Genomic DNA, 16,571 nt, shown 5'->3' with positions numbered 1-16,571 from the left:
TGAGAGCAGGCGACACAAATATGTGAACTGATGAAAATGTATTTTAAAAAAAATATCAACCAAACGAAAAACAACCATACCAAGGAAGAACAAATTAATACAAAAATAAATGAAATGCAAAATCCATAAAAAGTGACATCCCCAAAAAAAGCCAATACTGAAAGTGGTCCATGTCCAGAAAAAAACAAATCAGAATCCAAAGCATAAATAAAAGAAAACCATTCCATCATGGGTGCCAAAAACATAAAAGAAAAAAATCTACAGTTACAGCACTCTTCATGATATGATATGATTGTTTATTTATATAGCGCCTATCCACAATGTGTTTCAAAGCGCTTCAAGGCAAGGGAGGGAACAGGGGAAAATACAACCACATTCTTACAGGCCATGAACAGTAAGGATGTGAAATTAACTATCGTACTCGGCCTGACGACATTTCAGATAGTGCAAGAGCTAAGACATAGATAAGGAAGGGAGGGGAAGAGTGGGAAGGACATGGAAACAGACAGGTGACTACCGTACTAGGCCTGACGACATTTCTGGTAGAGCCAGAGAAAAACAAAAGGTGAGGGAGAGGGGTGCAGAAAGGGAGGGGAGGAGGGGAGGAACAAAACAAGCGACTATCATACTGTCGGAATTGAAACAATATTATGCCTCCTATCGCAGCAATTGTATGTGTATTGGCCTACGCCAAGTTGTCTAAACATTATATGCGAACAAACTCCGCGGCAAGGTCTTGACCTTAGAGAAAGTAATGTAAGTCGCCATCTTGGATTAAGCCGCCATTTTAGGTTCTCTTGTAATATGGACATTCTGAGTAAGACTCTGGCCGTTGTGACCTCCGTACACACGAATAATTAATATGCCTGCAGGCCACTTGTCGGGGTCGCGAACTGAGACCTTGTCCTATTGTTGACCTATGTGTAAATGTACAACTATATCAGCGAAACTAATCAAAATGCATATGTTATAGGATTGACCTGGCTAGGAACCCATGGGCCCGGCTCATAGAATGGTTAACCCGCGAGAGGGTTGGCCAAGTGCTGGACAAATTGTATAAAAGACCCAAGTATTCCAATGTACGGTCTCTCTCACTAACGCAGTGAACTCTCGTTGAAGTTCGTTATGTTTCTCTGAGAGCCGAATAGCTATCCGTTTGTCAATTGACTTTGGTAACTGTTGTAGCTTTTAAATAAAGCACTTGTATGTTCTTTGTAACCTGTGTTGGTGTGTTTCTTTTTGGGCTTCCCGGCCTCATATTATTTTTATGTTTCCACAGTTGGCGCCCGAATAGGGACCCTCAAGATTGATGCCGGATCATTGAAGGTTGACGCAGACTATCGAACCGGGATCGGACGGTGTGATACTGCGGGCCGGACCGAATGAGACGCGATACCTCGGCAGCACTGCACGATCCGATCCTTGGACGATAGTCGTGTGGTCTGACACGGCATCTTGACGAGGGTCCATTTTTTTGAGGCGGGCAGATTTGTCAAAACCACCAAACACAAGGTAAAATTTGTTAGGTAAGTTCTTTGGTAAACCGTACGGTCCTTCTTAGGTTTGGTCAGGTGCAGTCGTGACCCGGCTCTTAATTTAACCCTGACAATTTGAATTTGGCGTATTGTATCTGCAGACACAATTATTGACCAGGTAACACCAATTTTTTGTGAAATGCCTGGGAAATTGTCTAGCTGCTTTAGGGCTCTGTTCCGCAGCGATCGACAATCTTTGGAATTTAGCCGCCCGGCACCACAGGAGGGGTCGCCGGCATGTACTATGTACTGTAAGTATGGCATTGGAAGTATAGTATTTAATGATATTTGGCACAGACAAACCAGACATGCCTCCGAATTTCAGTGGCCAATCAATGGTAGTTTCGAGATCCCCCGTATTGAATACCTAGAAACGGTCTTGCTAAAAAAGAAGGCCAGACCTGCAGCATTTGATGTTTTGCAGAATTGGAAGAAAGAAGCCTTGCAGCAGCTTAAAAGTAGGGATAAACATGCATGCCGTCACAAGACACATGCCGAAAAGGCGTTGTTATATGATAAAGAAAAACATTCGGAGTCAGTTAGAAATATGGATAGGGCTTTCTCACTAGGTATCCAGAAAATGTATCCCTCTAAAGATTTCCATGTTTCCGAAGAATTTATTGAAAAATTGTTAAACGAACGCAGGCCTGGTGCCTTCGCACCACCTCCGTATGATCCTCTCCCGGGTGTTCTGCCCATTCCTGCTGTTGTTCCTGCTGTTATTCCGTTCCCCCTGTACAACCTATTGTTCCTATTCCTCTAGTTGTTGTTCCTCCACCTATCCCGCTACCCCTTCCTCTTGCGCCGATAGTTGCATCCTCATTGAATTTGCCCACACCTCCGCTCCCGAGTGGTTCTGTATTGACTGAAGTTGATCGGGGTGCAGGGTCGAAGATTGTCACTCGAAATACTGTTTCTACAGGCAAGAAACAGGAATTATTTGCATGGGCTAAGCACTGTATGGAGAAAGGTGATCAAGTTAACGTTTTTTCCACATTATCAAATATAGACAATTTTCCCGCGAAAAATGTTTTTATCGAAGGTTTGGGGACTCATTTATGTGTAATGTGGGGTAGATTACAAAATTCGGATCTCCCACAAGGGGTGAGGGATCTAAATGCTTTAGCACTTTCGAGGGACACAGAGGAGAAAGTACATGGTCATGTTGAAGGATTGTTTGAGTATAGGAGGGACTTTGAGAAATCACGAGATGAGGATGATGAAGACGACAGTATGTATGTGCAGAAACGGTTCCTTCCGTGTCGTAGATCGGCACCTGAGGAAGTACGAATCTGTACCAAAGATGCGATTCGATGGATCTCGGATTCATCGATACCGCCAGAAGAAGCATATGACACGTATAGTCAGTATACAGTAGAAATGCAAAGGAAGGTGATTTAGGTAATGGTACAGTACCTGCAGGAAGAATGTGTAAGGAAGAAAGTTAGTTGTCCTATAGAGTTATTGGGAATTTGTAAAAGGGCTTTTTCGCCCGACACTTCTTCGACTGCCTTAGCGCTCGACCTGGCTCTGCTGCTTAGTAAGCGGTCGGAGTTACCTATATCTCAGTTGCCTATGAGAGAGGTTCCTCCGACATTTGTCCCAAAGGTTGAGATTCCCGCTAACGCTGGGACTGGTGCACCCGCTGTGGACATCCCTGCACACTATGTATCACAATTTGTTCACATCCCGTTTTCACGACAGGAAGTGAACACTATCAGACAATCAATTCCCGATATCAGGAAAAACCCAACAGGGTTTTACAAAGAGATAGAGTCCGTTTTGGAGTCCTCTGTGTTCACCTTAAGTGACATTGACTTGCTATTCCCTGTACTCCTGCCCGTAGATTTATGGAAGCAGGTTCGGAGAAATAGACGATGTGCCAGGGTTGGGAGATACGTGGGCTAACATGACTAGGTTTGATGGGGAAAGACCAGCTGGTGAGAAACCACCTCAGGTAATACTTACTTTGCCTGATAGAATTGTTGCAAAATTGAAAACCATAATTCCTGAGAAAAGAATTATTTGGGACAAGCTTACGGCCTGTGTTCAAGGAAAAACTGAAGGTGCCACCGAATTCTTTAATCGATTCGAACAGGTATTCTTTGACTTCAGTGGACAGGACTTGGGTACAGAGTCTGGGAAAAGGTTGTTTGTGGACACATTTTTACGTGGATTGTTGCCCGGCATCCAGTCACAGATTATGTCCTCTGAGAGCCCTTGGCACGCGAAATCTCAATCTGAAGTTTTGCACATGGCTCAGTATTATGAGAACCGTGTTAATAATGAAAAGGAGAAAATAGAGAAGAGGAAAGGAGATTTGAAGACTAAAGTATTGTTACAGAAAATTGTTAGAAATCCCAGAGGAGGTACTTCATAGATCAGAGGTCAGTATGTCCCAAAAGGAAACGCTCCTTTGGGTCCTGTGAATGTTAATCAATGTGCCTCTTGCCGCCAGGAAGGTCATTGGCGAGCACAGTGCCCCGTCCTTCGACAAAGGTCAAACAATGCGTTTGGGATTATGGGTAGACGACCTAGACGTCGCCCTGGAGCAGGGGGCCCTGATAGAGGTCAGTTTTCACAAGATTCTCAGCAACCTTTTTCACAAGAAAATCAGACTTCAAGTGTGGACGCAAGAAACATATTTGATCACCCTTCTGCTGCCGACCTTTCTGAAGAGCTTCCTTCCGATGACATTTTGTTTAGTTAGGATTGCCCGAAGCAGGGTTTGGAACCTTCACCTATTCCCGTTAATCAGAAAGGTCCCTACGTTGAATTGTTAGTGGGGAATAGGAAACATCAGTTTTTGATAGACACTGGAGCACAGAAGTGCTCCATTGATCATTCCCGGGTTCCAAACATTCCACTGTCAGGGCAAACAAATGTTTCTGTAGGGTTTTCTGGTACACCAATTGTTTGTCCAGTTTCTTCGCCGGTGTCTGTTTCTTTGGGTCCCTTTACGGACCATTGTCCCTTCCTTCTGACTTCGAACTGTGGAGAGAATTTAATGGGGTTAAATTTGTTGAAGAAACTGAATGCAGTAATTGATTGTTCCTCTGATGGAGTACGACTGACGGTTTCACCACAGCAACTTCCCAGTTTCCAGTTTCTGACTTGACCATTGCCTCCAGAGTTTAGTGTTGTCCCGGAATGTTTATGGGCGGTTGACGACAATGATGTCGGGGTACTACAGATTGAGCCCGTTAAAATAGTTTTGAAACATGGAGTTAAATTACCACGAATTCCGCAGTATAAAATATCAATTGAGGGCGAGCGTGCTTTGAAGTGCATTGTCTCCGATTTTGTGCATCAAGGGGTGATTGAAGAGATTACAGGTAGTTTATGTAACAGCCCAATTTTGCCTGTATACAAAAAAGGCGACAATGCAATCCCGTACCGTTTTATAATTGATCTTCGTGCTATTAACAAAGTTGTCGCCCCACGATTTCCAATTGTGCCTGATGTAACAACGATACTAACAATGATCCCTGCTACAGCTACGTATTTTAGTGTTGTGGACCTAAAGAATGCTTTCTTTAGTATTCCTATACACAAGAAGAGTAGATATTTTTTCGCGTTCACCTTCGGTGGACGTTCATTCACATTTACTCGGGCACCTCAAGGGTATACTGAAAGTCCAAGCATTTATAGTAGAGCTTTGAAAGAGCAGCTTGACACCCTTGAATTGCCACCTACTTGTACACTACTTCAGTATGTCGATGATTTGCTTTTGGCTGCAGATTCTGAAAGTGCTTGTAAAGAAGGCACTGTATTGTTACTTATTCATCTGGCCGAAAACGGTCATAAAGCTTCGCTCAAGAAATTTAAATATTGTTGCCAGGAGGTCGCCTATTTAGGTTACCTCCTGTCAAAGGAGGGGAGAAGATTGACACCTTAAAGAATAAAACACATTTCTGGCATGTCTGTTCCAAATACACAGAAGGAAGTCAGAGCCTTAATAGGTATGGCTTCTTACTGTAGGTTGTGGATCCCGAACTATTCACTAGTGATAAAACCGATGTTGTCTTTGACGAAGAAGGGCATTTCTCTGTCGCTGCCATGGAAATCGGAACATCAACGATCATTTGAACTTCTCAAAACCGCGTTATGCTCTGCACCGGTTATGGGTACTCCAAATTATGACAAGGCCTTTGTGTTGTTTGTGCATGAATGTGATGGATGTGCTTTGGCTGTGTTAACGCAGGAACATGGAGGGAAGAATAGACCGTGCGGCTACTACTCCTCCGCCCTTGATCCTGTCGCATGCGCTTTGCCGAGATGTTTGCGAGCTGTCGCTGCTGCTGCCGCGTCTGTAGAACACTCTGGGGCTAAAATGTGAGTGTGATAAAGCCCAATTAGTAGCATGATAAAAGAGCAGCAACATCTACTTTTGGTAAACTCTGGGGGGTAGAATGCAAGTTTGGCAATACACAAGCAGTAGTGAGATGACAAGGCAGCAAACCTACCCTTCAGTGACTCTGGGTACAACATGCAAGTGTGCTGGAACACATTTGTGAGATAGAAGATCAGCAAAATCTACCTTTGAAACACTCTGGGGGCAGAATGCAAGTAGTGGCAAAATACAAACAGTGGCGAGATAACAAGGCAGCAAAACCTACAGTTGGAAAACACTGGGGGGGAATAGAAGTAGTGGAAAAACAACTGCTGCACAATTACAGAGCAGCAAACATCTACCTTTAGAGCACTGTGGGCAAAATGCATGTAGCAGCAAAATACAAACAGTGGCGAGATGACAAGTCAGCAAAACCTATATTTGGAACAGGCTGAGGGGCAAAATGCAAGTGTGCTAAAACACAATTAGTGGTGTGATATCAGAGCAGCAAAATCTACCTTTGGAACATTCTGGGGCACAGTGCAAGTAGTGGCAAAATACAAACAGTGGCAAGATAACAAGTCAGCAAAACCTACATTTGGAATAAACTGAGGGGCAAAATGCAAGTGTGTTCAAATACAATTAGTGTCATGATAATACAGCAGCAAAATGTACCTTTGGAAGTCTCTGGGGCTAGAGCGAGAAGTGGCATAACAGAATACAAACAGTAGCGAGATCCAAAATATGTGTTCCTTATCTTAGAGTAGCTGTAGAGTGTAGCATCTAGTGGGGCTGGGGCACCAGGGCGAACAGGGATGGTAGGCTCCCAAAGGAAGGCGCCCTTTGCCTTTGTCCTTCCCCAGCTGCCCGGGCAAGGCTGACCTGGCGCAGTGCTCAAGAAATGGAGAGTGGGAGCAGGAAAGGATAAATGTCAGAAACTAGCTCAGGACTACAAAGTCAGTTTCCTCTAGGAGCAATTTAGCAACAAAAAAAATTGGACATCACAGTAAAAACACAGATAGAGTCCCTCCAAAAAGGCACCAAACACCTCCTAAATGCCTTTCCAAGTGGTTGTTGTGCATGATTACAATTAGAAAGGCAGGGGAGAGCTGTAAGAGAGGAATGGAAATGGAAAAGGACATGGACAGGGACACCTAAATGCCTCAGCCAATTGCTAGAGGGAAGGGAGGGGAAAGAAAAAAGGGCAGAAACTAACAAAGGACTAGACCACAAAGACAGTGCACTCTAGGAGCAATCCAGCTCAAAAAGCAGATTGGAAATCACAGTAAAAACACAGATAGATCCCTCCAAAAAGGCACCAAACAGCCCCTACACTCAAGTGATTGTTGTGCAGAATGGATATACATTACGCATCTTAACACTGAGTACTTGAGAACAGTTAAGAGTCAGGAATATTGTGTTTTTATTTTTTATTTGACGTTTTGGAGAGGACCAACATTCACTGCAATTTATATCTTGGAGAATGTAAACTACAAGTTGAGAAGTATTAAAATAGGATTAGTTCAACAGTAAAAATAAATGTGTCTTTGGCTTTTTTTCTGAAGGTGGCCGGTAAAAGGATTTATATTTTAGCTGCCAACTTGAAAAAATACTACGCTTTTTATTTCTCTTTTTGCTGCAGGCATAGTTAGTGTGAAGTGCCCTCAAGAGCATACATGATTGATGGATAATTAATTTGTCAATATGAAAACGTTTATTTTTTAACAGACCTTTTAAGCACCAAACAGAAAGCCTAAACAATAATGAGCTTTGAAACTGGGAGCAAGTACAGCATTAACAGTACAAGAGTTAAAGGGTCACAACTGCTTAATATGAATAATCCTGCTTATAGTCCCCTCCCAGGTGGCTAGGGGAAGATAAACGCCTCCTGATCCCAACCCTGGTGGTGGTGTACTGTGGGAGGATCCCCTGGGTCGAGACAGAGCCGCAGGTAGTGAGGAGACTCTGTGGGATGAGTGTCAGCATTTTTTTCCCTCTGATAAGGAGAATTTTACCATTGTGCCAACAGAGATTATGGCTTATAGTCATTTTAATGTCTCTCAACTTCCTATTAAATCTAGGGTTGTGAAACCTGAGGTTGTGACATCAAAGCACCCTAAACCAAAAGAGAGACTACTTTTGGGTCTAAAACCAAATGCCCTTCCCAATTCCAAGGGTATTCTATAAGGGTATGTGGAAATGTTGCCTTCTTTAAACCACCTTTCTGCATTAAATTTAAAACACATAGCCCCTCTGTTAAAAAATATTAAGGGAATTAAATATACACTTGTAAATAATCAAGAAGTAGAACAAACTAAATTTGTTAAAACAAACTACATGTCCTTGAATCCTAGAGAAACCGAAATAAGAAAGTGGGCTGAAGAGGCATGTAGAAATAGTGGTCAGGCAATTAAGCCTAGTAGCCGTTGCAGGACTCAGGCAATGGAAACAAATGGCTCACACTTGAAGCCAATTGTCAAACCTGTGGGGCATAAAATGACCCTGCAGGAAATCCGAGGGAGAAGGAGCTGAAGCAGGAGTTGGAAGGCTGACAGTAGTAGTAGCTGAGGAGAAGCACGAGGCTGACAATTCATGAGAAAGTGGAAGCACATAAGGGATGCTGGAACGTGGAGACAGCAAATTCCACCTGCAAGTTCTGAGAGGGTCCTGTGTTCCCAAAACATCTATTGCAGAGGCTGTGCAGAGAAAGATGTGCTGAAGTGAAGTTTTCCCTGTGTGAGCCGTGTTGCTGTGATTGCAGATCTAAGAATGTGCAGGTGCCCAAGCCCAGAAGTAGAAGGCTAGCCAAGGGTTTTGGGAGTGAAGGAGACTCCCAATTAAGGTGGCTGGACCGGAGAAACCCATGCAGGAGAAGGGTGAGGGTCTCAAGTGAGCCTGAAGTAGTAGCAGCAGTTGAGGAAGTCGGGGAAGCAAAGAAACCCACAACCGCAGTGCCCTTGAAGCCAGTGAGTGAAGCACAGCATTCAGATTCACTTCATAAACATTGCCAGTAACTGTAACCAGTCCGAAGTAACTTGCGCTGTGCGCTAAGTGAGTAAAAGTTGTGTTGCCTCTTTAAACTGTTGATTAACAATGGAAATGTAGTACTCGTGCATATTTCAAAAGCTGGCTTTTTCGTGTGAGAGGTAAATGTTATTCTATCCATTTGTGAACTCTTTCTGAATTACTGTTGTCTTGTGTCCTTAATTGAACAGAAGGAACATGTATTGAATATATACCGAAAGCCTAATATTAAAGTCTTACAAGAGTTACAAGTAAGAACAAGTGAAAGCTGCATCAAAGGATGGTCGCCTTTGTCCAATTGTGTTTTCACTTTGAAGACTGAACCTTGTATTATCCCGAATTGACAATATTTATTATTTCAAGACGTTATTATACTGAAAAGAAGAACAAGCACTACCCCAGTCCGGTGGCCTCAATTATAAGTGTGGCATTGTTACGTGAAGCTGAAAGAGTGCCACTATGGCTTCTGGGTAATGACTTGGGCAGAAAAGATGTGAGAAAGCTGGGGAAGGAGCGTTGGGTGCTTGTAAAGAACATTAAGAAGTTAACTGGTAATACTGAAGACCTCTGAAGCTGGAAGGAAGTCAGTCTTGTGGGCAGATGCGGGTTATAGTTATATTCTTGTGGTAGTCAGACAGAAGGGGCAAAGAGGCTTCCCCCTTGTAGAACGCCATTAAGGGAAGAGTGCCTTGCCTACTTGAAGAGGTTGAAGTATCTTGTCAGACTGTGTCGGATAATTAAGAAGTATAAAGCAGTGGTAGAAGTATCTGAACTGTGGTGGTATATAAAGTTGTCAGCGGATGTCATATTGAAGCGTTCTGAAGTAGTAGCAAACTGTGGAACAAAAGTGACTGTTCTCATAGTAGTAACAATAGAAGAGTGGTTGTTAAACGGAAGCAGCAACCCAAAGAGAAGCATCCTGACAAATATACAAAATGTACTGCAGAATTTCTAACCTAATGTAAAAAAGAAAATCATTTTTTTAGCTGTTGTAGCTGGAGAAGTCCTAAAAGTAATTATTCTTATGAACTCTGACAAATAATCTCGAAGAAGAATATAACCAGTATTACCGTTGGCGCTATTTTCTTTGATGGAATTGAAAGGGGGTCTTTTCAACTGAAACCAGAGGTTTGTTACCAGTGGATTTTTGTTTAATGAACGTTTGTTTTGACTTGGAACTGACAAGAACTGGTTCAAAACTTTTCTTTTCCTTTGAACATTTTGAAGCTGACTTTAAAACCTGGGAAAAGTATCTTACCAAGGACAGGTGAAGGTCATCCAAATATTGTTCAGTATTGTTTATTGTCTTATGTTGCTTTATCGTTTTTTTTTAATGTTTGTTGTTTAGAGTGAGGGCCAGTTCACCCATGCTAGAGATTTATCCCTTAGCCTTTAGACTAGGTAATTAATTCCTTGGTAGAGTAGGGCAAGCAAGGCTTTATTTGCAAACCTATCCTTTAATAAAATGTCTTACTTTAAGAAAACTACAAGCAGTTGTCTGCCTCACATTACTGACCCCTTACAATAAACATGGGCGTATCTTGGCAGCCAATTATAGATCAATATGGAAACACACAGCATGATCATTTACATATAATATATGTCTATGTACTTTTCTCTAGTGATCTATATGGGAACAACCTTTTACAGATGGGTGATCTGTGCCAATATCCAATGCATATTAACTTATCACAACCACCAGATTTTTCTCAGAGTAATTGAAACCACATCCCTAAAGAATAAGGCATCCAGTATTAAACACTGGGGAAGAACTGAATAAAACAGGAACTTGGAATCTATGCTGTTGTCTTCTCAAAGAAAAAGCAAGATTCCCTGGTCAGCCATCTGTTTTCATTGATTGATATGAATAGAACAATAAACATCTTGAACGTTTGGTTGACACTGGTTATTGCTACCAATAGGAGTGGTTTATTGTACCTCTGGAACCTTACTGTAGCTCTCCAACTTGCAACAATTATTGGTTTAGCCATGCACAACATGTGAGGATGACTGAGTGTGGGAGCATGAGGTGGATCTAGGAAAAGGAAAATAAAGTGGTGCACTGGGCATAAGAAGTAAAGAAAAAAGTCATACAGAGGTTTATATAGTGGAGGGTGTGTAAATGCATGGAAAAGACAGAACGATAGCCGGTCATATTCCCTCAGAACAGGAAGAACATGGTTTCTCCATAACACAGGCACAGTTGTTTTTCAGAGCAGACATGGGACAGAAAAAGTAAAGAGAAACAAGGACAGGGCTGAGTGGTACTGGAGATGTAAATTGCATGCATGTATGAAATGTAACACCCCTAAATGCCTCCCACATGTACAAAAACTCTCATGAAAGTAAGACTATATTTTAATGTGTATTTTCATGCATATAAGAGCCATTAAAGATGGGCAGAATGAATGAAGATCTTCTATACATCTTTTATATGAAGTGTACACGTATGTGTAGGATATAAACAATTGCTACACATGCAGTACCTTATGTGTGAATTCATGCAGTACAATCAGGGATTTCTTTGTCAATTTTCACATGTTTATGAGATTTACAGGAAATATAAATTACGTTAATGTAGAAATTGTAAAACTTTTATATACCTCCTATATGTATAAAAACTCACTTGAAAGTCAAACTCACCTTAATGTGAGCTTTCATACATATAAGAGGATTAGGGCATGTGCATTTGATAACTTTACACCACATTTGAATACGCTATTTATACACCATACACTCTCAAGCTACACCATACACCAAACACTCATACACCTTACACTATACACACTTATGACATCCCTTATGAAACACACTCTTACAGCACATGCTCTTACGACACATGTTATTAATGCCACACTTTTATGATGCATTTGGCACACTCCCTTAAAACACACGCTTACAACACAAACTTACAACAGACTGTTACAAGACACACTCTTACACAATGGTCTATGCCACACACCCTTACTCTTTTATGCCAAGTCTTTTTACACAATGTGCTCTTACGGTACATGATCTTAAGACACATGCTCTTATGCCACACTTTCTTATTCCTTGCTCTTATGACACATACACTGAAAACACACACCTGACAAACAAACACCTATGAGACACAAACACTATGACAATCTGTTATGACAAACACACAAACTCAGGACATACTCTTACAACACACAGAGTTCCAAAACAATCTTACAACACTCACACTTATCGATGCTCTGACACTACATGCTCTTATGCCACATAATCCAATGGTACAGGCTTTTATGAAAAATAGTCTCATGCCACAATCTCTTATGACACACACACTTACAACACACGCCAATGGAAAATAATATTCTTATCCGCTACACTTTTAGGTGTTTCTCGCCACTGTTCAGACACACACATTTATAAAAGTACCAAATGGGTGACCCCTATCATGTAAGCAGTACTGAACTTTCATAAATCTTTCATATATCCTTCCACCATTTGCTCCATACTTATCTCTGCCATGCAGCTAAAATGCTTTTCATGGAAGTTGTTGGTATCAAAACATCACGTTTCACGCATTATAACAAGCCATGGCGGCATTATCCTATGCCTTTTAACTGACAAACATTTGCACAGCTTTCATTTTCTCTTCTACAAATGGAATCCTCTTAGAAAAGAGAGTACAATACCAATGGACAGGCACAGAACACAGATGTATTAGGCTCATAAGGTGGGAAGGAAATCACGTTTTTAAACTCAGAATGTAATCGGATTATAGAGACAAATGAAACAAAAATGTGTGAGTAATTATATTAAACAAAGTAGTAATTTACCAACCCAAAATCAAAGATTGAGAAGTAGACTAAAGATAAAGAATGGGAAAGAAAACACACTGATAAATAGGATGGTGCAACACCATGAATGCCGTGCGTGATATCCCTCAGTTATTAAGCATTGTATCTGCTTGCAGAAATGTTGTTTAGAAAGGAGTCTCAGTGTTTCTCAGACTGTTCCTAATGGCTCCATAGTTGACAGAGTTGCTGGTGAGAAATCAACAGTCTAAAGCTATCAACAGAATGAAGTTACACAATGTTTTCTATCACGTATGATATCAAAGGTGTTAAACATATATTTAAATAGGTGGTTTGCTCTGTGCTTTCTGTGTGGAAAACTGGTTGATAAGGTTATGATAATCTAAAGATTCTGATTCAATAGCTAACCCATTCTTCACCGCAGGTAATTCTCTATACATTTTAAGGTAGAAAGAGATTGTTCAGCTGAGCAATTAGTTGCTGACATGCACAAGAATATTTTAATGGCAATGCCCACTGTGAGAAACCAAAGGATATCTCACCCACTAATCCCTGGGGATCAGTCATCTAGGTGGCCAGAACATGGCCATCGCTTTTGGATCCAGTTCCTGGGGTGGACAAGTGCGGGAGGATCACCTGGGTGAGGGGTCTTCGGGGAGTGGGACACAAGATGGTGAGACGCGGTATCCCCTTCCCTATAACACCTTTACCCCATCCTACCAAGTAGGATATTTAGGAACTCTATCCCCCCTCTCTAGACTGGGTAAAAGTATGTCCGCGTAATCGTTGATTAGGCCAACCAATACTTAGATGAATTCCCCATGCGGAACAACACAACCCAACATATTTTAAAATATCTATAGTAATATTTTTCCAGGGTTGGTTTCCCAAAGAAATTGTAACGGATCAGGGATCCAATGTCATGAGCAAACTCATGGGTGAAGTCAAATAATTGCTTCATATTGCCACCTTAAGTACCTCAGTTTACCACCCCACAACTGGACAGAGTGGTGGAAAGATTTAACAAAACATTTAAGATGATCCTACGAAAGTTGGTAGACAAGGACGGGAAGGACTGTGGTTGCATGATTCCTTGGGCCCTAATTGCAATAAGAAAGACCCCACAGGCATCCAATGGATGCTCTCCTTTCAAACGACTTTATGGTAGAGAACCAAGAGATGTCCTAGACATGCTCTGGAAGAGACCTAGGAAGAACGCGAAGAGACATCTATTCCCCTCTCACAAACAGCTACCAGATTGTGAGAGCATATGAAACTTGTTCGCAATTTAGTCAATACCCATTTGTAAAAAGACCAAGCACAAAAAAGTCCACCTGCAACAAAAAGGTAAATTTAAGATCTTTTTCAAAAGGACAGAAAGTATTAGTCCTCTTACCTAACTCTGAGAATAAATTTGTCTCAAAGTGACATGGGCCATATAAAATATTAGAGTGAACAGGGACCTGTACTTATAAAATAGCCCAACCTGACAGGGAACAAAATACCCACCTTTACCATGTAAATCTCTTAAAAGAATGGAAGCAAAATCCTTTCACAGCCACTGCCACAATACTGTCTTGTTTGGTACAAGAGCAGGTAGACCAATTTGAATTAATTCCCCTAGAGCTATCGAGCCAACAACAAGAAGACTTAAAAGATGTTGTCAGCACGTTCCCCAATGTATTCTGTGAGAAACCAGGGAGAGTGCAAGGCACTTATCATTATATCCGAACTCCAAAGGGAAAAGTGGCCCCTTTGAAACCATATAGACTCCCAGAAGCCCATAGACAGATAGTGGTTGAAGAAGTGAGAGAAATGCTAAGGGCAAATATTATCGAACCTTCTTCAAGCCCATAATCTTCCCCTATAGTATTGGTCACAAAACCTGATAAATCCTGGAGGTTTTGCATAGACATCCCAAGGGTTAACGCCATTACCGACTTTTATGCCAATCCCATGCCACGCATTGACGAATTGATTGATAAACTCGGAAATGCCACCTTCCTATCAACCCTAGAGTTAACCAAGGGTACTGGCAGATCCCAGTAGATCAGTGGTCTCCAAACTTTTTTGGACTGCCCCCCCCCCCGAGCAAAGTTTGGGCAGGCCGGGGCCCCCCAAAAGTGCCAGATGGGCAGTATGTAGAAATCGCTATGAACTTTTGCGTGTCGTCACTGCACCCTACTCCCAGTACAGACCCTGGGCTCTCCCCACCACTATCCCAGTACTGCCACCCATCCTGCTCCCACCACAGTCCCATAACACAAGCATAAACACATCCATACACATTTAAATAAAAAATAAATCGCCATAAACGTACCTTCTGCAGGGGCCTGTGTGAGGTTGCTAAAATTCCCCGCTCCAGGTTGATCTGCCCGTATGTGCGAGGAGGCGCAGGAGCACCCCCTCACACATACATACATGCAGTGCCCCATCCAGCATTTCCAATGAGCTATGCAAGGCCGGCGAAGCAAAACACCCCCAGCGTTGCATGGCTCAGTGATCATGTGCAGCTGGGGAAATGAACTGTCAAAGGTAAACAGTGTTTCACTGGGCTGGTTCCTCGGCTCCTCCATAATGGGTGAGGTGGTCAGTGGGTGGATGCCCACTCACCCATTATGGATGAGCCGGCATGCTTGGACTGGCCTATAGGGCAATAGGGCGATGACCGTACCAAAAATGCAAAATGCTAGTGTAGGCCAGTCAAAATGGGCCACTTTTTTGGCCAATGTGGGCCATTTGAGGAGTTACTTCACTATGCAGCTAGTAGTTTTGACCATTGTTGCTGAATAAATATTCTTTAAATATCACAATTTGTTTACTTTGAACAAAAAAAAACCCTTGGGTACTATTCAGACAGTCTGTGACTAAAGGACTGAATATCCATCTGCAACTGCTGGCCATTTTATCAATGGTGCCTAAAACCGTTTTATGCTCCAGTCTGACCATGTGAGCTGCCCCTTCCCATTTCCTCCAATCTAAAAAGATATATATATTTATTTTTTACATTTCATGCTGGGCTCTGGCGCCCCCCCTGGGATGCGGCCACGCCCCCCTTGGGGGGCGCGCCCCACAGTTTGAAGACCTCTGCAATAGATTGACCTGATAAGGAAAAAACAGCTTTCTTGATGACCCTAGGACTATTCCAATTCAAAGTCCTCCCTTGTGGCTTACACAGGGCCCCACCACTTTCAATGGCTTATGGACAGGATATTACAGCCCTACTATGATTTCAGTTGGGCTTATATTGATGATATATTCATTTATAGTAAGACTTGGGTAGACCATCTTTTAAATCCCTTTACTATTATGAGAGCCCTCAGAGAAGCCGGCTTAACTGCCAAACCATCCAAATATAAGCTGACTCAATCAGCCGTGAAATACCTCAGCTTCTTTGCAGGGAATGACAGTGTCCAGCCTCAACTAGATAAAGTGAGAGCCATCCGAGATACCCCCATGCCTAAAACCAAGAGAGACCTCAAAGCATGCTTAGGGTTAATCTGTTATTACTATAGGTTTATCCCTAATTTCTTGGACAGAACAGCTAGGTTGATGGACAAATTAAAGAACGCTGAACCCCAGAAGATTCATTCATCTAAGATCCTATATCCTAGAAAGGACATTCACGCTTGTCACAGATCTGTCATGGCCACAGGCCCCAGAACACAAAAAACACACCATCTAGTGATGGTGGCAATGGGTCACTTGACTCACTTAAGTCAGGCCACGCTCTGGCCTTGGCACCTTAAAAACAGGGGCCCTGGTTGGACTCAGTCCTGGCGCCTTTGGCACCAGGCTCCTATAGAGATGTGAGCAGGAACAATTTATTTCAGTGCAGAAGTGCTTTTACTTTATTTTACAATAACATTCCAGGAGCTGAAAGCCTTTATTCCA

This window comes from Ambystoma mexicanum, chromosome 4p (genome assembly GCF_040938575.1).
Source record: "Ambystoma mexicanum isolate Mex_15411 chromosome 4p, UKY_AmexF1_1, whole genome shotgun sequence".
Lineage (NCBI taxonomy): Eukaryota > Metazoa > Chordata > Amphibia > Caudata > Ambystomatidae > Ambystoma > Ambystoma mexicanum.
Note: the sequence above shows the minus strand (reverse complement) of the source record.